The sequence below is a fragment of the Rhinoderma darwinii genome, unplaced genomic scaffold, assembly GCF_050947455.1.
Source record: "Rhinoderma darwinii isolate aRhiDar2 unplaced genomic scaffold, aRhiDar2.hap1 Scaffold_974, whole genome shotgun sequence".
Classification (NCBI taxonomy): Eukaryota; Metazoa; Chordata; class Amphibia; order Anura; family Rhinodermatidae; genus Rhinoderma; species Rhinoderma darwinii.
The window spans coordinates 20,062-41,466 of record NW_027464549.1 but is presented as its reverse complement, the minus strand read 5'-3'; the positions used below and the strand labels follow the sequence as shown (position 1 = coordinate 41,466).

At 43.9% G+C, this 21,405-nt stretch overlaps 3 non-coding genes and 1 pseudogene across 3 annotated transcripts; all 4 read left to right on the top strand.

Annotated features, from left to right (window-relative positions):
• The first annotated feature begins 137 nt into the window (after positions 1-137).
• On the top strand, positions 138-334 carry LOC142734371 (U2 spliceosomal RNA). The gene has a single exon (XR_012880343.1). It is a non-coding gene; the product is annotated as a U2 spliceosomal RNA (small nuclear RNA).
• Positions 335-6,585: 6,251 nt separating this feature from the next.
• On the top strand, positions 6,586-6,776 carry LOC142734366 (U2 spliceosomal RNA). Its single transcript, XR_012880340.1, has one exon. It is a non-coding gene; the product is annotated as a U2 spliceosomal RNA (small nuclear RNA).
• A 6,542-nt stretch (positions 6,777-13,318) lies between these two features.
• LOC142734367 (U2 spliceosomal RNA) lies at positions 13,319-13,534 on the top strand (annotated as a pseudogene).
• A 6,529-nt stretch (positions 13,535-20,063) lies between these two features.
• On the top strand, positions 20,064-20,251 carry LOC142734362 (U2 spliceosomal RNA). Its single transcript, XR_012880337.1, has one exon. It is a non-coding gene; the product is annotated as a U2 spliceosomal RNA (small nuclear RNA).
• Positions 20,252-21,405: the final 1,154 nt, after the last annotated feature.

Sequence of the window (21,405 nt, the reverse complement as noted above, 5' to 3'; positions counted from 1 at the left end):
AAAGAATGGAACTCCAATATATAAGAATTTGCCACTATGTCCCCTTTTATGTGTTTTTATGTAAATTGATTTTATTACTGTAATTCATTGTAAAAAGCTGTAATTTATTGTAAATGTTTTTGAATTTTAAGTAATAAATCATTGACACCCCCGCGAGGGGGTAGCCAACTGAAAAAAAAAATCTGTTCTTATCAGTTTAATATCTGATACGTCCCCTATCTGGGGACCATATATTAAATGGATTTTTAGAACAGGGAGATGGAAATAGAGCTTGCTCTGTCCACTCCACGCATTGACCTGGTATTGCAGTATTTCCAGGACCGGTGCACCCTTTCCTTATGTGTTGACTAAAATCAGATTCCAAAAGTGTTTTTTGTGTTTGCCATTGTTTCTGTCTTTCTGAAGGGATCTCCCCTTTTAATCCCATTATTTCAACACCTGTTGGACAATGCATGAGTGATAATGAGCTAATTGATTAAATGCAATTAATGAATACATTGCCACCTCTTGTTTTGTGTCGTCTGTGTGTCTGTGTTTCCGCCATTTCACATTGGAACAGCTCATTCACCTTCCTTGACTTCTCTCCGCCCTCCCTTTTAGGTAAGTTAAAGAGCTGCACCTGAGCCAGCCACTGATTGATGCAGCACCACAGTCAAATAGTGGAGTGGAGTAGGGGAACAGCAAACAGCCATTAAAGCCGCCCGCCCGCCACAATGTACCTACCTGTGTACACTAGATGGATGTGATGGAATGTACTGTCGTCCCTACATTTCAAGAAGGAGCAAGAATTGCAGTTGCAACAAAGCCTTGCTTGCCTACAAAGAGAGCAGCAATTTGGATTTGTTACTATGTTACCTAGAAGAATAACAAACTGTGCAAGGATGGAGGTTGTAGGAGCAAGGAGAAGTTGTCTGTAAAGTTGGTGGATGCTTATTTTCCATTTTGCAGTCCCTTGTCTCCCTCTTGTGGCCTCCTGGAGGCAACTAGCTGTGCAAAAAAAGACAGCCTGGCGGCCGGCTGTTGCAGTGTTGCCCTCTCAGGCAACACTGAGTGACTGACTGAGCCGCACCGTCTTATATAAAGTTCAGACGGAACTTTGCACGTGTCATAGTGGAGCCCTGAGGAGCCAGAGCCAGCTTTCTGACATCATAATGGGGCCTCAGAGATAAAAGCCTGGGCCCAGGCAGTGTTGGTCAGTGCTGCTCAGCAGGCAGCACTGGACTGGACTGGATTACAGCTGATACAAGGTGTGATGGAACAAGGGGTGGCTGTGGGCATGCACTTGCTGCCACTGCCAGTGTTTATCTGCATGGCAGCAGGGCATTTGGGCGTTGCCAGGAAGGCGTTTTTATGTAGATTCCTCCTCTTTCAGCACTGCATTGTGGTGCAAGCAAAAGAAGCAAATCCTGTCTGGCTTCCTCTCCGGCCTCTATTCACCTCCCGTGTAGCTGTGAGTGTGTGAGCCTGCAGGGCCCCATGGAATTGCCTAGAAGTAGGCTGAATCGCTGCAAGGGCTGAACAGCAGTATCGGGCAGGCTCGGGCAACGCGCGGCCCGTTCGGGTTATCGCTTCTCGGCCTTTTGGCTAAGCTCAAGTGGTTTAGCTGGGAGGTCCGTCTGAGTGTTCGCCCTTGGCCTTGTGGCATCGCTGGTCCGCCAGCTTAAGCCACCTGCTGCTTTAGGGGGTGATCCAGGAGACAGGGAAGGCGATCGGAGGACGAGGACGAGGAGGATTATGGCTGGACCGCCTAATGCACCCAATACAGTTCGGCTGTTTATCGCAGAGGAGAAGAGGACGTCGTATGGAATTTTGCATGTGCAACAGAAGGTGTTGGAAGGAATTCTGGGAATGGCACACGAATCGATCTTCTGTCTTCAGTCCTTTCCCCAGCAAGGATTCTTTGATGCAAGTTTTTCCACCGTGAGTGAAATGAGGACCTGCTACCTCCGGAGTCAGGAGAACCTTTCCCATCCAGAGCTGCAGGGAATTGATTTTGTCCCTTGTGAGACCAAGAAAAAGAGGATCCCGGTGGTAATCCACATGTACAATCCTTTTGTTGAGGATGAGGAGATCCAGGCATTTTTGGGTCGTTATTGTGCCTATGTCTCTGGTGTGGAGAAAAGGAGGAACATTCTTGGGACTTTTAATGGTATGAGGAGGGTTTGGGTGGAGCTGCGTCCAGACCCAAATGGGCATGATGGTCTGTGCCACCCTCCCCAGAATTTTGCTATTGGGAACAACAGAGGTTTCCTTCACTACCCTGGCCAGCCGGATTTTTGTAGGGTGTGCTACGCCTTTGGCCACACCCGGGAGAATTGTACCACTGGACAGGTATGCAGAAACTGTTACAAGCCTGGACATGAGACTGCCAATTGTGAGGAGGCACGTAAGTGTCACTTCTGCGGATCTGTGGAACACCTGGCCAGGCGGTGCCCTAAGGTGTATGGAGAGGTACAGAGGTCCTATGCCGGGGTCGTGAGAGGTGAGATTGCTGCCTCCGGTCCAACAGCGCCACCTGTGGTGGAGCCGGAGGTTCATGAGGCGGCTGTTGTGGAGGATGTTCCTGTTGCGGTGATGACGGAAGCTGTTGCAGTTCCGGACCTGTTGGTCGCTGAAGGGGAGGAGGCTCAAGCTCCATCTGAGTCCTCTGGAGATCCGGGGGAGATGCAGGTTGATAAATCCTCTCTGAAGCGCAAGGAACCAGAGAGCGTAGTTTCAACGCCATTGAGTGAGCGCATTGAGGAATTTTCCAGTCCGGGTGGGGGAGGGGGAGATTCATCGGCTGCGGTGGACTCTGACTCTTCTACCTCTTCTTTTGGGGCTGGCTACCTTGAGAGCGGTACTGTTACCAAGTTGGCGAAAACCATTCACTTCACAAGAGGTGTAGTGGGGAATAAGAAGGAGAATGTGGCTCGTACTGCTGCGGATGGGACTCCGACGAAACATAGAGGAAGGGGTGCTTTAAAGAAGTCGTGAGGCCCTGTGTTTGAATTGTTTTGACTTTCATTTATAAATAATGCATTTTGTTATAGGTTCCTTAAATGTCCGGAGTATCAGGACTGCAACAAGAAGAGCTGCAACTTTTGATTTTCTGTCGAATTATCATTTTGATGTTTTATGTTTGCAGGAGTGTTGTTTGCTGGAGGAACCTATAAATGCTACCTGGGCCTTGGGTCCTGCAATTTGGTCAGGATCCCAGGAAAGAAACGGGGGGGTGGGAATATTATTTAAAAGTAATGATTTTGTTGTGAAGAAGGTAATTCACATAGTTCAGGGGAGGGTTTTATTAGTTAATTTTGAGTATAGAGGTGCCTCTTATAAAGTTATTAATGTCTATGCTCCGACTGGACGGAGAGAAAGAGCGGAGATGTTTGAGAAATTATATTTTTTCTTGGGGGGGAGGGAAAATTGTTTCCTTCTGGGAGACTTTAATTGTACAGTGAATGCAGGGGATAGGAGTAATGTTGGTGGTGGAGGTGATAGTGGGGTGGATAGTACTGGGAAACAATTAAATGAAATTGTGAGTTTATTTGAACTTAAGGATTGTTTTCGTGAAAAAAATGATGGTTCTTTTGGTTATACGTATTTTAGTAATACTGGAAATATATCGTCACGAATTGATTTTATTTTTTGTTCTAGGTCATTAACTGTTATGGACTTTAAAAGGAGGAGGATGCCGTTCACGGATCATGCGTGGATCGAATGTGTGGTTAAAAGTAACAGTACGTATGAATTTGGTAGGGGTGTATGGAAATTAAATGTGACATTGTTGGAGGATGAATGTGTTCGGGAGCAATATAGGAGATTGTTTGGGATGTGGCAATCAAAGAAAGGGGAGTTTTTTAGTGTGATTGACTGGTGGGAATGGGTTAAAAGCGAAACAAAAAGGTTTTTTGTAAAAAAAGGGTGTGAAAGAGGAAGGAAAGAAATGGAGGAGTATGAGAGATGGCAAAAAAGATTGGAATATTTGTATGAACTTAGACGGGTGGGTATGAATGTTGAAGGTGAGATTGAAGAAGCGCGTGATTATGTTAAAAGATGTTTGGAGGAAAAAGGTAAGAAAATTATTGCACAAGCTAGAGTGGAAGTAAGGGAAAAAGATGAGAAATGCACAAAGTTTTTCTTTAAAAAAGCTTTTAATAAAAAAACTGGAATGGTGAGTGTGTTGAGAGAGGATGGTGTAGAAGTGTTTGGTAAAAATGAGATTCTGGATGAAGTATGGAAGTTTTATACGGATTTGTTTACTGAGAAGAAGCGTGATTGTTCATTAGAGCGTGAATGTTTGGGGTATGTGGATAAACAGTTGGATGAGATTGATCAGAGTTTTTTGAGTGAGGACATAAGGAAGAGTGAAGTAGAGGATGCAATGAATGGTATGAAGAAGGGGAAAGTAGCAGGGAGTGATGGTTTGCCTGTAGAATTTTATTGTGTATTTTGGGATATGATTGGTGATTATGTATGGGAAGTTTGTAAGGAAGTTTTGGAGAGAGGTAGGTTGTCAAAAAGTATGAGTGAAAGTGTGACTGTTCTTTTGTTTAAGAAAGGGGAGAAAAAGAGTTTAAAAAATTGGAGGCCGATAGCGCTCTTAAATTGCGATTACAAGATTATATCTAAGATTATTGCTAATAGATTGAGAAGTGTGATTGACTGTATGGTTGGTGAAGAACAAATGTGTGCAGTGCCTGACAGGAGGATTTCTGAATGTTTGCTGGGTTTGAGAGATGTGTTGTGGGACTGTAAGGATAGGAAACAAGGTGTGGCTGTGATTACGGTTGATTTTGAGAAGGCGTATGATAGAGTTGTGCATGATTTTATGTTCAAGATTTTGAGGAAAATGGGTGTACCGGAGAGAATGGCTGGATGGATTCAGTGTTTATACAGAGATATAGGGAGTAGAATCCAGGTGAATGGTTTTCTGAGCGAGAAAGTGAGGATTATGTCAGGAGTTCGTCAAGGGTGTCCATTGTCACCAATTTTATTTGTTTGTGTGATTGAACCGTTGTTGGGTATGTTTAGGCGGGACAAGGTAATGCGGGGTGTAGAAATCCCTGGCAGTAAGGGGAGAGATGTGCGTGTGATTGGTTATATGGATGATGTCACGGTTGTGTGTAAATGTATGGCTGCTGTTAAGCGGGCTAAGTTGCTGATTGAATGTTTTTGTATGATGAGTGGGTTTAAGTTGAATGTGGATAAAAGCGGTTGTAAGTTTTTTGATGAATGGAAGGAAAATGACTTGTGTGGATGGCCAGTGAGACAAGGTGGGGTGGAAGTTCTGGGGGTGATTTTTGACAATGATTTGTATGGGAAAGAGAGTTGGGGGAGAGTTTTAGAACGGGTGAAAAATAAAACAAATTTTTGGTCTTTAAGGACTTTATCGATTGATGGGAGAGTTTTGGTGATTAAATCTGTGATTATTCCAATTCTGTTGTATATTAATTATGTTTTTCCTCCGCCTGACAGATGTCTGGCGAGAATCATCCGAGTAATTTTTTTGTTCCTTTGGAACTCAAAGATGGAGAAATTGAAGCGAGAGAAAGTGGTGAAGAGAAGAGTGAATGGTGGAAAAGGTCTGATGAATATTGAATGTTTTCTGGCGGTGAAGTATGTAAGTTTTTGTATGTCGATCAGTAAGAAGGAAAGTGTGTATGGTTGTATGGTGAAGTATTTGGCTGGAAGGGTGTTACTGAGATATAAATTAATGGTAAGGGATTTGAGGGAGCCAACAAGTTTTGGTACTCCATGGTTTTATATGAGGATTGATAGGTGCATTAGGAGGAACCACTTAGAGAATGTGACAGTGAATGATTGGTGTGAGAGCAAGAAAGTGATGAAAGTTTTGGAGTCAAGAGAGATGGTTGAATGTGTGGCTGGTTTGACTGAGAATGAGAGTAAAGCAGTGTGGAAGAATGTGCAAAGTAAAGAGTTAGTAAACAGGCAAAAGGATCTTGCTTGGATGACTGTGCATAGGTGTTTACCTACGCGCGAGTTTCAACGGAGAAGAAGGTTGGTAAACAGTGAGAACTGCCCCAGGGCAAGATGTGGTAGGTGTGAGAATTATGTTCATTTACTGTGGGAGTGTGAGTATGCTAAGAATGTATGGAAAGGGATGGGTAAATTGATCAAAGGTATAACTGGGGTTGAATTATTGACGTTTAATATGATGATGTTTGGGTTGTGTGGTGTGAATAGAGAGAAAGCTAGGTTGTTGTGGTTGATTGTAAATTGCGTAAAAGAAGTGTTATGGGATGTCAGGAATATCTTAGTTTTTAAGCAAAAGGACGTTGAAGTGTATGAGTGTTTGGGCATGATCCGTGGACGTTTATTTCTGTATGTGCTATGTGACCGAAAAAGACTTGGCAGTGATGCCGAAGGAGTCTGGAAATACAAAAAATGGCGGTCATGGCTTATTAATTGAATTTAATGTGTTTTTTTTCTGTTCTTATAAGAATGGGTTTTTTTTGTTTTGTTTTGGGAGGATACAATGTATTTGTGTTTGTATTTTTGGATATTTCTCTTTTGAAATGATGGATGTATCTTTGAATATTTTGTTTTTGTACTTTTCATGACAAATGTATGAAATGTAATCTGACTTTATTTTCAATAAAAATTAAAAAAAAAAAAAATCTGTTCTTATCAGTTTAATATCTGATACGTCCCCTATCTGGGGACCATATATTAAATGGATTTTAAGAACAGGGAGATGGAAATAGAGCTTGCTCTGTCCACTCCACGCATTGACCTGGTATTGCAGTATTTCCAGGACCGGTGCACCCTTTCCTTATGTGTTGACTAAAATCAGATTCCAAAAGTGTTTTTTGTGTTTGCCATTGTTTCTGTCTTTCTGAAGGGATCTCCCCTTTTAATCCCATTATTTCAACACCTGTTGGACAATGCATGAGTGATAATGAGCTAATTGATTAAATGCAATTAATGAATACATTGCCACCTCTTGTTTTGTGTCGTCTGTGTTTCCGGCATTTCACATTGGAACAGCTCATTCACCTTCCTTGTCTTCTCTCCGCCCTCCCTTTTAGGTAAGTTAAAGAGCTGCACCTGAGCCAGCCACTGATTGATGCAGCACCACAGTCAAATAGTGGAGTGGAGTAGGGGAACAGCAAACAGCCATTAAAGCCGCCCGCCCGCCCGCCCGCCACAATGGACCTACCTGTGTACACTAGATGGATGTGATGGAATGTACTGTCGTCCCTACATTTCAAGAAGGAGTAAGAATTGCAGTTGCAACAAAGCCTTGCTTGCCTACAAAGAGAGCAGCAATTTGGATTTGTTACTATGTTACCTAGAAGAATAACAAACTGTGCAAGGATGGAGGTTGTAGGAGCAAGGAGAAGTTGTCTGTAAAGTTGGTGGATGCTTATTTTCCATTTTGCAGTCCCTTGTCTCCCTCTTGTGGCCTCCTGGAGGCAACTAGCTGTGCAAAAAAAGACAGCCTGGCGGCCGGCTGTTGCAGTGTTGCCCTCTCAGGCAACACTGAGTGACTGACTGAGCCGCACCGTCTTATATAAAGTTCAGACGGAACTTTGCACGTGTCATAGTGGAGCCCTGAGGAGCCAGAGCCAGCTTTCTGACATCATAATGGGGCCTCAGAGATAAAAGCCTGGGCCCAGGCAGTGTTGGTCAGTGCTGCTCAGCAGGCAGCACTGGACTGGATTACAGCTGATACAAGGTGTGAAGGAACAAGGGGTGGCTGTGGGCATGCACTTGCTGCCGCTGCCAGTGTTTATCTGCATGGCAGCAGGGCATTTGGGTGTTGCCAGGAAGGCGTTTTTATGTAGATTCCTCCTCTTTCAGCACTGCATTGTGGTGCAAGCAAAAGAAGCAAATCCTGTCTGGCTTCCTCTCCGGCCTTTATTCACCTCCCGTGTAGCTGTGAGTGTGTGAGCCTGCAGGGCCCCATGGAATTGCCTAGAAGTAGGCTGAATCGCTGCAAGGGCTGAACAGCAGTATCGGGCAGGCTCGGGCAACGCGCGGCCCGTTCGGGTTATCGCTTCTCGGCCTTTTGGCTAAGACCAAGTGTATTTATACAGGAGGTTTTTAGTCAGAAGGTGCTCAGGTACCCTCTCTCTCGGCCTCGGGGGATCGTCCAGGTTCGCCTGGACTTCACCCCCGTGCTGCTATTTGGGAGAGAGGCTTAGTCCTGAGCAACGAGTTGCGATCCCCCCCAGCCCCTTGGTCTCCGTAAGACAAGGGGCGCAGCGAAAGCTGTGCGGTTCGACCTGGCCACGCTAATGGCAGGCGAACCCGATGCGGTGCCGGTGTACGCCCGGCTTAAGAATTCTGCACGATTTATCGTGGCAGAGGGTGGAGGCGGTCCCCGTGGTATTAAATTTTTAGTCCACGCCATTTTGGAAGATCTGCTGGCGGTCCACAAGAACGAGCTCTTGGCTATCCAGGACTACCCGAAGCGAGGAATCTACGATGTCACCTTCATGGGAGAAGGAATACTCCGTGATGCTATGGACCGAGCTGAGAGGAAACAAGGTGAACTCGTAGCAGCGGGAGTCAAGGTAGTAGAGCATGAATTTGAAATAACCAAACTCGTGGTGATTAAAATGTATTCCCCATATGTGAGAGATATGGAAGTGGCAGCATTTCTAGCTGCCTACTTCAAAAATGTCAAACTCCTGGGGAAAGTGATGAACGAGTGTGGAGTGTGGACCGCCAAATGGAAGTTTTTAGTTACGCTGATTAAGGACCCCTCCACCCAAGAAACGAGATTACCACCGGCTCGTTTTAAAATTGGAAATGTGAATGGCGACCTCTACTTCTCAGGGATGCCAAACTTCTGCAGGGCTTGCGGTACCTATGGACATACCAGTTTTAACTGCGATGTCACCTGCAGAAACTGTGGAAGCAAAGAGCACAATATAAGGGAGTGCACAGAAGAAAAAAAATGCAACTTTTGTCAAAAAACTGGTCACTTGTATTTTTCTTGTCCTCATAGGTACCGAAGCGGAGAAGAAGAGCAACCCGGGGCGCCCCCACGTGCTCCACCAGTGGACCAGCCCCGCCCTCAGGGAGAGGAACAAGCCAGTGCTGCAAAGGAGCAGCGGGGTACCTGGGCTTCAAGAGTACGGTCTGTTGGAGCCAAAGCAGGTACCTCACAGCCAACAGCCTCAGAGGAGAGAAGGGAGTCCAGTGCGAAAGAAAAACGCCAAGCCAAACGTAAGGCTGAGAAGGGGCAGGCCAGTGAGATAACTGAGGCATCCCAGAGTGCTGGTTGCTCAGTGGATGCCGGGCCTGCTCCCAATCCTGGGTCTCTAGATACGGAGTCTGAAGAGGAAGGTTGGCTGAAAGTGGGTCCCCGTAAAAAGGGTAAACAGGAGCGTGCCGGTAGGGGGGTGACAGGGGAGGAGCAAATGGATACGTCCGTAAAGCAAAGTGAGGCTCCTCCTAGGACCACCCCCTCGTCGTTACTGGTGAGGAGGGTGGGCGCTGTTCCCCCCGAGCCAACCGACACCCCGCCATGTGCGCAACCTCCCCCTCTAGAACGGCCTGCACGGCCTGCACGGCCTCAGGGGGGAGCGGCGGGGCCCTTGGGGGACCCACCCGATACAGACCTATATGGTCAGCCGTTAGAGACCCAGGTAAGGCTGTGTGAATCTGGGCTCCCTGTATATGAGATGAGGGCTGTTGGCTCGACGCTCACTGAAGGTAGTTCCTCTCCTGAGTCATCCCCTTTCTCGCAAGAGTCAGACGAGGGCGGGGAGTTGAGTTCAAGCGAGATTTCTGGTATTGCTGGTGGAGGCCAAGTCTGATTTTAAGTAACACGATTATTTATTTTTTTAAAATCAAGACTAACACAATCAAATCTCCACGATGTCTGAAATAAAGGGGATCTCCCTCAACGTGAGGGGCGCCAAGTCCAAAGTCAGAAGGGTTGCTCTCTTCAGTTTTTTATCTGGCCTGGCAGCCTCTGTTTTTTTCCTGCAGGAGTGCGGCATTCCCCATGCAATGAAGTACCATAAATACAAAGAGGATTGGAAGTATGGTCCATCAGTCTGGTCTGGATCTAACGAATCCAGATCAGCAGGGGTCGCCATTCTTTTTAAGGGAAACGTTTTTATTGATTTTATCCAAGAGATTCTTCCAGGACGTATTTTATTGGTTAAAGCTTTTATTGACGGCGTAAAATGGCAGTTTTTAAATTTTTACGGCTCACCTGACAAAAATGAGAGAGCAGAGATGCTAGAAATGTTACCTCTTTTTATTAATACAACTGAGCCTTTTATCCTCGCAGGTGATTTTAACTGTATCCTGAGGGGGGAACGCCGGCTTACCAGTGCTACAAGTAGGAATTACGATAAGACCTCTGGACTGCTCAAAGATATTGTAAATGATTTTAAATTAACTGATGTCTACAAAGAATGTAATAGGAGCAGCCCAGAGGAAGCCGGCGTTACCTGGAGCAACGCCACCTGTAGCTCCAGGATAGATTTTATTTTTTGTAATGAGAATGTACTGCCTTTTAATTGTGAAGTTTTAACTAATGTTTTTTCAGATCACAAGCTTTTATCATTTTATGTAAAGCGTGATTTTAATAAACCGGTGTGTAAGAAGTCCTGGAAGTTAAATGTTTCCCTTTTAGATGATCCACAGGTTTTTACTGATTTTATTGAATTTTACCAAAAATGCAGGCGGGGGAGAGACATGCGTACTCCCATCAGTGCATGGTGGGAGAAAATGAAAAAAAGAATAAAGGAATTTTTTATTAAAAAGAGCGTGGCGAAAGCCAGAGAAAAACATGCTTTTTTTAAAATTCTCAGCACCCGTCTGCAGACCCTGTACAAGATGAGAGATAATGAAATTGACGTTAAAACTGACATCACTAATTTAAAAAAAGAAATAGCTCAGTGCCTGGAGCAGAAAGGCAAAGAAATAATTTTCCGTTCCAAAATTCAGCATGTGGAGGAGAATGAGACCTGCTCCAGGTACTTTTTTAAAAAAATTAACAATAAAAAGGCTATTATTAAAAATATTGAAGGTGTGTCAGATGTACAGGGTATTTTAAGTAAAGTTCATGAGTTTTATGCTGACCTTTTTAGTGTTAAAACTGTGGATCATAATTTTATGCGTGACTCACTGAAGGAGATTACTACTGTTTTAGACCCTGTCTCCCAGAATTTTTTATTACAGGAGCTGACGGAGCAGGAGGTTTTAGAAACGGTAAAGAGTTTTAAAGCCGGAAAAGTTCCCGGACCGGACGGTATACCCAGTGAGTTTTATGTCAAATTTTATGACATTTTAAAAGAGGATCTTTTTAGCCTTTTTTATGAAGTTTTTAATTCCAAGATGCTGCCTAAGTCCTGGCGGAAGGGTGAGGTCTCCCTGCTACATAAGAAAGGTGACATCGCAGTTTTGAAGAACTGGAGACCAATAACCCTTCTGAATAGCGACTATAAAATAATGGCAAAAGTGTGCGCAAATAGATTAAAAGCCATAATACCCCACATTGTACACTCTAACCAGGTGTGTGGGGTGCCAGGCCGCAGCATCTGGGATAATCTTAACCTGATAAAAGACGTAATTGAGGACACGAGGTCTAGAAGAGGTAAATTAGCCATTTTATCTATAGACTTCGAGAAGGCGTTCGACCGTGTCTCTCATTTTTATCTTTTTAAGGTTTTAGAGCGTATGGGTATACCTGAAGGATTTTTATTATCACTTAAAGCCTTTTATAAAGATTGCACAAGCAAAATTTTAGTGAATGGTTTTAAGACACAGGACGTGATTTTAAACTCAGGGGTGAAGCAGGGGTGTCCCTTGTCCCCACTGCTTTTTATTTGCGCATTAGAGCCTCTACTGTGTACAATTCGCCGCGATAAGTTAATACGTGGAGTCCCCCTGCCCGGGGGTGGCGGCGTAGAGGCTAAAGCAGTGGGGTACATGGACGATGTAGCGGTTTTTTGCAGGGACACCCTGTCGCTTCAGAGAACCCTCAGACAAATTGAGTTTTATTGCTGTGCTTCCGGTTTTAAGGTGAACTTCGACAAAAGTAATATTTTAAATATAGGAAGCATGGCTTTTAGAGACATACCCGTCCCTGTGTCAGATAATATTACAATTTTAGGTGTCTCCTTCAGTGAGTGCGATAATGGTTTTATCAGTTGGGACATGGTGGCGCAGAAGGTAAATCAAAAAATATGTATGTGGAACATGAGAAAACTTACCATGGAGGGAAAAGTTTTAATTATTAAAATGGTCATTTTACCCCTGCTTTTATATCTAAGTATGGTTTTCCCTCCCCCCACGGTTTTATTGCAAAAAATTACTAAAGCATGTTTTACCTTCTTTTGGAGTTCCAGAATGGAGAAACTAAAAAGAGAGATTGTGATGAAATCCAAACCGAAGGGTGGCAAAGATTTTCCGAATTTTAACAGGTTTCTTTTAATCAAGTTCTTCAGTTTCTGTTTTAATTCCCTTTTTAAAGAACATTATTGGTCCTATTTTTTACGTTTTAATACAGGGTTTTTAATGCGAAGGTTTGGGTGGTTCAACATTGTTTTATCCTCACCTTACGCTTTTAAACTCTCAATAAACTATGTGATTTTAGAAAAGATAGTGACCTTATTCAACCTGAAGGGAAAAAATGTAAATGAGCTGAAAAATAGTAAAAAGTTAATTAAAGACCTAAGAGAAAGTGAGACGGTCAGCAGGATTGAGAATTTTAATGAGGAACGAAGTGCTTTTATCTTCAAAATTATTAATGTGTTTTATCTTTTTAATACACAGATGGACCTGGCCTGGAGCTGCATTCATCAATGTCTTCCATGCCGGGCATTCCAATACAGAAGGAGGTTCGCGAGGTCTGCCGTCTGCCCGAGGGAAGGCTGCCAGGCCGAGGAAACGGTTCGACACATTTTTTGGACGTGTGATTTTGCGAAGGAATTTTGGAAAAAAATATTCCCTCTTTTGGCAAAGATGGCAGACCTGAAAGACTTGAATTATGAAGATATTTTATATGGACTATTTGGATGCCCAACCGCGAGCCAAAAGATAATAGCGTGGAAGACGATGAATTGCGCCAAAGAAGCTCTATGGAAGGCCAGGAACATCCTGATTTTTAAGCACGATGTTTTATCTACTGATGATGTTTTAGGTCTTTGTTTTAGCGAAATGTACATTTATTATTTATTAGACAAAAAAAGAAATGCCACCCTTCCAAATAAATGGTTTGTGAAAGAATGGAACTCCAACATATAAAGATTTGCCACCATGTCCCTTTTATGTAATGTAATGCAATGAAATATTGATTTTATTGTTATTCATTTGTACAAAAGTTGGTTTTATTGTAAACTGTATTTTTTTATGAAATAAATCATTGACACCCCTGAAAAGGGGTAGCCAACTTAAAAAAAAAAAATCTGTTCTTATCAGTTTAATATCTGATACGTCCCCTATCTGGGGACCATATATTAAATGGATTTTTAGAACAGGGAGATGGAAATAGAGCTTGCTCTGTCCACTCCACGCATTGACCTGGTATTGCAGTATTTCCAGGACCGGTGCACCCTTTCCTTATGTGTTGACTAAAATCAGATTCCAAAAGTGTTTTTTGTGTTTGCCATTGTTTCTGTCTTTCTGAAGGGATCTCCCCTTTTAATCCCATTATTTCAACACCTGTTGGACAATGCATGAGTGATAATGAGCTAATTGATTAAATGCAATTAATGAATACATTGCCACCTCTTGTTTTGTGTCGTCTGTGTGTCTGTGTTTCCGGCATTTCACATTGGAACAGCTCATTCACCTTCCTTGTCTTCTCTCCGCCCTCCCTTTTAGGTAAGTTAAAGAGCTGCACCTGAGCCAGCCACTGATTGATGCAGCACCACAGTCAAATAGTGGAGTGGAGTAGGGGAACAGCAAACAGCCATTAAAGCCGCCCGCCCGCCACAATGGACCTACCTGTGTACACTAGATGGATGTGATGGAATGTACTGTCGTCTCTACATTTCAAGAAGGAGTAAGAATTGCAGTTGCAACAAAGCCTTGCTTGCCTACAAAGAGAGCAGCAATTTGGATTTGTTACTATGTTACCTAGAAGAATAACAAACTGTGCAAGGATGGAGGTTGTAGGAGCAAGGAGAAGTTGTCTGTAAAGTTGGTGAATGCTTATTTTCCATTTTGCAGTCCCTTGTCTCCCTCTTGTGGCCTCCTGGAGGCAACTAGCTGTGCAAAAAAAGACAGCCTGGCGGCCGGCTGTTGCAGTGTTGCCCTCTCAGGCAACACTGAGTGACTGACTGAGCCGCACCGTCTTATATAAAGTTCAGACGGAACTTTGCACGTGTCATAGTGGAGCCCTGAGGAGCCAGAGCCAGCTTTCTGACATCATAATGGGGCCTCAGAGATAAAAGCCTGGGCCCAGGCAGTGTTGGTCAGTGCTGCTCAGCAGGCAGCACTGGACTGGACTGGATTACAGCTGATACAAGGTGTGAAGGAACAAGGGGTGGCTGTGGGCATGCACTTGCTGCCAGTGTTTATCTGCATGGCAGCAGGGCATTTGGGCGTTGCCAGGAAGGCGTTTTTATGTAGATTCCTCCTCTTTCAGCACTGCATTGTGGTGCAAGCAAAAGAAGCAAATCCTGTCTGGCTTCCTCTCCGGCCTTTATTCACCTCCCGTGTAGCTGTGAGTGTGTGAGCCTGCAGGGCCCCATGGAATTGCCTAGAAGTAGGCTGAATCGCTGCAAGGGCTGAACAGCAGTATCGGGCAGGCTCGGGCAACGCGCGGCCCGTTCGGGTTATCGCTTCTCGGCCTTCTGGCTGAGATCAAGTGTAGTGCTGATTACTTGTAGTCAGTGCTGCCTGGTCTTGGTTAGGAGGTGCTCAGGTACCCCCTCTCTCGGCCTCGGGGGATCGTCCAGGTTCGCCTGGACTTCACCCCCGTGCTGCTATTTGGGAGAGAGGCTTAGTCCTGAGCAACGGGTTGCGATCCATATACCCCTGTGTAGGTTTCGGCCGAAAAGGGGAGTTGCGCCTAACGTTGCGCCTACTAGGGAGTAGCGTAACAATACCTTACTCACCATGGACGAGGATCCATGTGAGATACCGGCTTATGCCCGGATTAAAAACACAATTCGTGTAGTGCTATCGGAGGAGAAGGCGACGACCTGCGGCTTAAAATTTGTGGTGGAGACCGTACTTGTTGGTATCTTCAACATCCAGAAGCGAGAAATTTTGGCGGTGCAGGATTACCCAAGAAGGAGGACATACGACGTTACTTTCATACAGAATGGAGTATTCCGAGATCTGCTGGCGGCTTATACGGTAAAAAATGACCCGAGACTGGACGGTGTTGATTTTTATGAGCACGTTATGGACATCACTAAAATGATAGTTATAAAGATGTACTGCCCTTTTGCCGACTTAAAAGAAGTGATGTCCTTTTTATTCCCTTATTTTAAAACTGTGAAATGTATTGGCAAAGTAATGAACGAGGTTGGTGTATGGACCTCAAAGTGGAGATTCAATGTAACGTGTTATAAAGATGCCAATTTTACAGGAGGGATAATGTTGCCGCCAGCACGTTTTAAAATAGGTGATATGGCCGGAGACTTTTATTTTTCAGGGATGCCTCCATTCTGTAGGAAGTGCCAAAAGTACGGTCACACCAAGGAGTCTTGTGACAGCACCTGTAGGAACTGCGGCAGCTCTGAGCACGAGACCAAAACTTGCCCTCTGGGGAAAAGGTGCCGTTTTTGCAGCCGAGTTGGTCACCTGTATGCTACTTGTCCCCACAGATCTAAAGAGTTGGAACAACCCGAGGACCGGCCAAGGCGTCCCGAGCGGCCCGCAGGCCAGATCACCCCTGTACAAGGAGAGGAACCCCAAGGAGGCGAGCAAGATGACATGGATACCTCCAGCAGACCCCCCCAAACAGGTGACCCTAAAGAGCAGAGGCGACAAAAACGCAGAGCCAGTGATCAGCGGACGAAAGAGCCCCCCCAGGAGACTGGGGCACAGGGTAGTTCGGATGAAGCTGATCCTACTGGCCTGCAAGAGATGCTGGGTCAGCCTGTACCTGAGGCAGAGGTCCCGGGCGGAGCGGCAGCTCTCACTAAGAGACGTAGGGCGTACTCGGAGGTGGCAGCGGGGGTGCCGATGGGAGTACCTGCCAGGTTGAAGGCAGGGAAACCAGTTGACGTGCCCCCGGAAGCGACAGCTAAAGGTCCCCCCCCCCTTCCAGACAGTTGGGGGATATAGGGACAGCTGCCTCCGAGGTAAGCGTGGTCCCTGAGACGTCCAGAAGCGCGATTCCTGCCCCTATAGAAGGGGAGGACGCTGCCAAAGATCGCCAAATCTTACCCGTTGAGTCCGTCTGGGACCCATTTTCAAGAAGCGCCTTAGGTATGGGGGGTCAGCTGAGTGACGGGTCTTCCTCTCAAACCTCATCGATGCGTACATTTGACTCGAGGAAATATGATGATGAGAGCTCGAGTGGGGTGTCTGGCGACGCGGAGGACTGCTGAGGCCTCCTCGGGTAAGATAAAAATAGACTGTCTCTCTCCCTTTTCCTCATGGCTGAGTTATGTGGTCTTTCCCTTAATGTAAGAAGCGTGCACTCACAGACAAGAAGAGCTGCCCTTTTCAACTACCTTTCTGTTTTTACCGCCTCAGTGTTTTTCCTACAGGAATGCTGCATACCTCACCGCATGAATTATAAAAAATATGAGGAAGACTGGAGACTCGGACCTTCAGTGTGGTCCGGGTCCAATGAATCAAAAGCCGCAGGTGTCGCCATTTTATTCAAAGGGAACGTTTTAATTGATAGTTTTTATGAAATTTTACCAGGCAGAATTTTAATGGTCAAAGCTTTTATAAACGGTGTTAGATGGCAGTTTTTAAACTTTTATGGTTCTACAGACAAAAAAGAAAGAGCAAAAATGCTGGAAATTTTACCCCTTTTTATCAATGATTCAGAACCACTTATTTTAGCTGGTGATTTTAATTGTATTTTAAAGGGGGAACGCCGGTTCTCTAATTCAGTAAGTCGAAACTATGATAAAACCCCGTCTATTTTAAAAGATATTACAGTGGATTTTAAACTTACTGATGTTTTTAAAAAATGCAATAGGGATCTACCGGAAGAGGACGGCGTCACCTGGAGCAATGTAAACTGCAGCTCCAGGATTGATTTTATTTTTTGCTCTTATCAAATACTGCCTTTTAAATGTGATCTTAATTCTAACGTGTTTTCTGACCATAAACTTTTATGTTTTAAAGTTAATTTGAACGATCAAAGGAGAACTCCGAAGAAAGCCTGGAAATTAAACGTATCCCTTTTAGAGGATCCGCAAATTTTATCCGATTTTATCACCTTTTATAAGGGCTGCAGACGGGTAAGACATCCCAATATGCTAATTGTTTCCTGGTGGGAAAAAATGAAAATAAAGATAAGAGATTTTTTTATTAAAGCTGGGATGAAGAAAGCAAAAGAAAAATCTGAATTTTATGCTAATTTAAATACCCGTCTGCAGACCCAATACAAGTTCAGAGAACAGGGTATGCAGGTGGAGAAAGAGATCACCGAAATTAAAAAAGAAATCTCCCAGTGCCTGGAGCAGAGGGGAAAGGAGATAATCTTTCGCTCTAAGGTGAAACATCTTGAAGAAAATGAGACCTGCTCCAGGTACTTCTTCAAGAAAATAAATGATAAGCATACCCTGTTAAATGAGATAGACGGGGAAACAAATACCCAAAACATTTTAAAAAAGGTGCGCGGTTTTTATGCGGATCTTTTTAATACAAAACATGTTGATGTTGATTTTATGAACGACTCATTGAAGGAGGTGGATGCTGTTTTAAATCCTGCTTCCCAAGTGTTTTTATTACAGGATATTACGGAACAGGAGATTTTAGAAACTACAAAGAGTTTTAAAACAGGTAAAGTCCCTGGTCCTGATGGTATACCCATAGAATTTTATGTCATATTTTATGGTATTTTAAAAGAGGATCTCCACCCTCTTTTTACCCAAGTTTTTAGAACAAAAGCCCTCCCGGGGTCCTGGAAGAAAGGCGAGGTGTCCCTGCTTTACAAAAAGGGGGACAAAACAGACATTAGAAATTGGAGGCCTATCACTTTACTAAACTGTGACTATAAAATAATGGCAAAGATATGTGCGAACAGATTAAAAGCAGTGATAGGCCAGATCATACACTCCAATCAGGTCTGTGGGATACCCGGGAGGAGTATATGGGATAATTTAAACCTTTTAAAAGATGCGATCAGTGACACGAAAGAGAGAGGAGGTAAAATGGCAATTTTATCTATAGATTTTGAGAAAGCCTTCGATAGAGTGTCACATTTTTATCTTTTTAAGGTTTTAGAAAAAATGGGTATACCGGAAGGTTTTTTACAGTCTCTGAAGGCCTTTTATGAAAATTGTACTAGCAAAATTTTAGTAAAGGGTTTTAAGACACAGGATGTCCTTTTAAATTCCGGAGTGAATCAGGGGTGTCCCTTGTCCCCACTACTTTTTATTTGTGCGATCGAGCCTCTACTCTGCAGGTTAAGAAAGGATAAGCAGATAAGCGGAGTCTCCCTGCCGGGCGGGGGGGGACTAGAGGCTAAAGTGGTGGGGTACATGGACGATGTCGCGGTCCTTTGCAGGGACACCCTGTCATTACAGAAATCCTTTAAACAGATTTACCAATTCTGTTGCTCCTCCGGTTTTTTAGTAAATTTTAATAAAAGTAACATCTTAAATATCGGCAAAATGGTTTTAATGGACATTCCAGTCCCTGTGTCAGAGTCTGTACAAATTTTAGGAGTCTCCTTCAATGAGTCAAATAATGGTTTTACCAGTTGGGACTTGGTGGCACAAAAAGTCAATCAGAAAATTTGCATGTGGAACATGAGAAAGTTAACAATGGAGGGAAAGGTTTTAATTACAAAAATGGTGATTTTACCTATTTTATTATATTTAAGTATGGTATTCCCTCCCCCTGAGATTTTATTGAAAAAAATAATTAAAGCATGTTTCACATTTTTATGGAACTCCAGGATGGAAAAGCTCAGGAGAGAGAAGGTAATATTACCCAAACCAATGGGGGGGAAAGATTTCCCCGATATAAAAGCATTCCTTTTAATAAAATTTTTTACTTTATGTCTTAATGCAGTTTTTAAGGAACATTACTGGTCATATTTTATACGTTTTAACACAGGTTATTTTATGAGGAGGAACGGTTGGTTCTCCACGGTTTTAAGCTCCCCGTATGCTTTTAACCTTTCTTGCCAGTATAAGATTTTAGAAAAAATTGTAAACCTTTTTAACTTAAAAGACAAAAATATTAACGAAGTAAAAAATAGTAAAGGAATTTTAAAAAAGATAAAAGAAAATGTTTTAGTAGCTCCCATCAGTAATTTTAATGAACAAAAATGCAAAGAAATATGGAAGATGGTGAACGCTAAATATATTTTTAACCCACAGAAAGATCTGGCCTGGAGCTGTGCCCACGAGTGTCTTCCATGCCGGGCATTCCAGCATCGAAGGGGACTGACCAACTCGGCTGCGTGTCCAAGGGGAGGATGTAGAGATGACGAGACAGTCTACCACCTTTTCTGGGAATGTTTTTACGCGCAATTGATATGGACAAGAATCCTCCCCTTGGTACAGAAGATTACAGGACTTCGGAGATACACAAGTGATGGCGTTTTATATGGATGCCTGGAATGCCCAACACAGACTCGAAAAATGATGGCATGGAAGATCACCAACTGCGTAAAAGCAGCTCTGTGGGCGGCCAGAAACATTTTATTATTTAAGCATGAAGTTTTAGCTGTGGAAGATATTTTAGCCATTTGTCTTAATGAAATGTACAAATATTTTCTTTTAGATAAAAAACTCTCTCCTGTTTTATGTAGAAAATGGTTTTTAAGTGAATGGAGTTCCATAATATGATGCCACCAAGTGCCCTTTTATAAATTGTTTTATATGACAATTTGTATTTATATGTATTAAACCATGGTTGTAAAATTATGTAAATTTCTTTTGTAAAAACGTACTGATTTTTTGTAAATCTGTTCAAAATTTTAAATAAACGGTTACCTCCTTTGTTGGGGTAGTCAACTCAAAAAAAAAAATCTGTTCTTATCAGTTTAATATCTGATACGTCCCCTATCTGGGGACCATATATTAAATGGATTTTTAGAACAGGGAGATGGAAATAGAGCTTGCTCTGTCCACTCCACGCATTGACCTGGTATTGCAGTATTTCCAGGACCGGTGCACCCTTTCCTTATGTGTTGACTAAAATCAGATTCCAAAAGTGTTTTTTGTGTTTGCCATTGTTTCTGTCTTTCTGAAGGGATCTCCCCTTTTAATCCCATTATTTCAACACCTGTTGGACAATGCATGAGTGATAATGAGCTAATTGATTAAATGCAATTAATGAATACATTGCCACCTCTTGTTTTGTGTCGTCTGTGTGTCTGTGTTTCCGGCATTTCACATTGGAACAGCTCATTCACCTTCCTTGTCTTCTCTCCGCCCTCCCTTTTAGGTAAGTTAAAGAGCTGCACCTGAGCCAGCCACTGATTGATGCAGCACCACAGTCAAATAGTGGAGTGGAGTAGGGGAACAGCAAACAGCCATTAAAGCCGCCCGCCCGCCCGCCACAATGGACCTACCTGTGTACACTAGATGGATGTGATCGAATGTACTGTCGTCCCTACATTTCAAGAAGGAGTAAGAATTGCAGTTGCAACAAAGCCTTGCTTGCCTACAAAGAGAGCAGCAATTTGGATTTGTTACTATGTTACCTAGAAGAATAACAGACTGTGCAAGGATGGAGGTTGTAGGAGCAAGGAGAAGTTGTCTGTAAAGTTGGTGGATGCTTATTTTCCATTTTGCAGTCCCTTGTCTCCCTCTTGTGGCCTCCTGGAGGCAACTAGCTGTGCAAAAAAAGACAGCCTGGCGGCCGGCTGTTGCAGTGTTGCCCTCTCAGGCAACACTGAGTGACTGACTGAGCCGCACCGTCTTATATAAAGTTCAGACGGAACTTTGCACGTGTCATAGTGGAGCCCTGAGGAGCCAGAGCCAGCTTTCTGACATCATAATGGGGCCTCAGAGATAAAAGCCTGGGCCCAGGCAGTGTTGGTCAGTGCTGCTCAGCAGGCAGCACTGGACTGGACTGGATTACAGCTGATACAAGGTGTGAAGGAACAAGGGGTGGCTGTGGGCATGCACTTGCTGCCGCTGCCAGTGTTTATCTGCATGGTGGCAGCAGGGCATTTGGGCGTTGCCAGGAAGGCGTTTTTATGTAGATTCCTCCTCTTTCAGCACTGCATTGTGGTGCAAGCAAAAGAAGCAAATCCTGTCTGGCTTCCTCTCCGGCCTTTATTCACCTCCCGTGTAGCTGTGAGTGTGTGAGCCTGCAGGGCCCCATGGA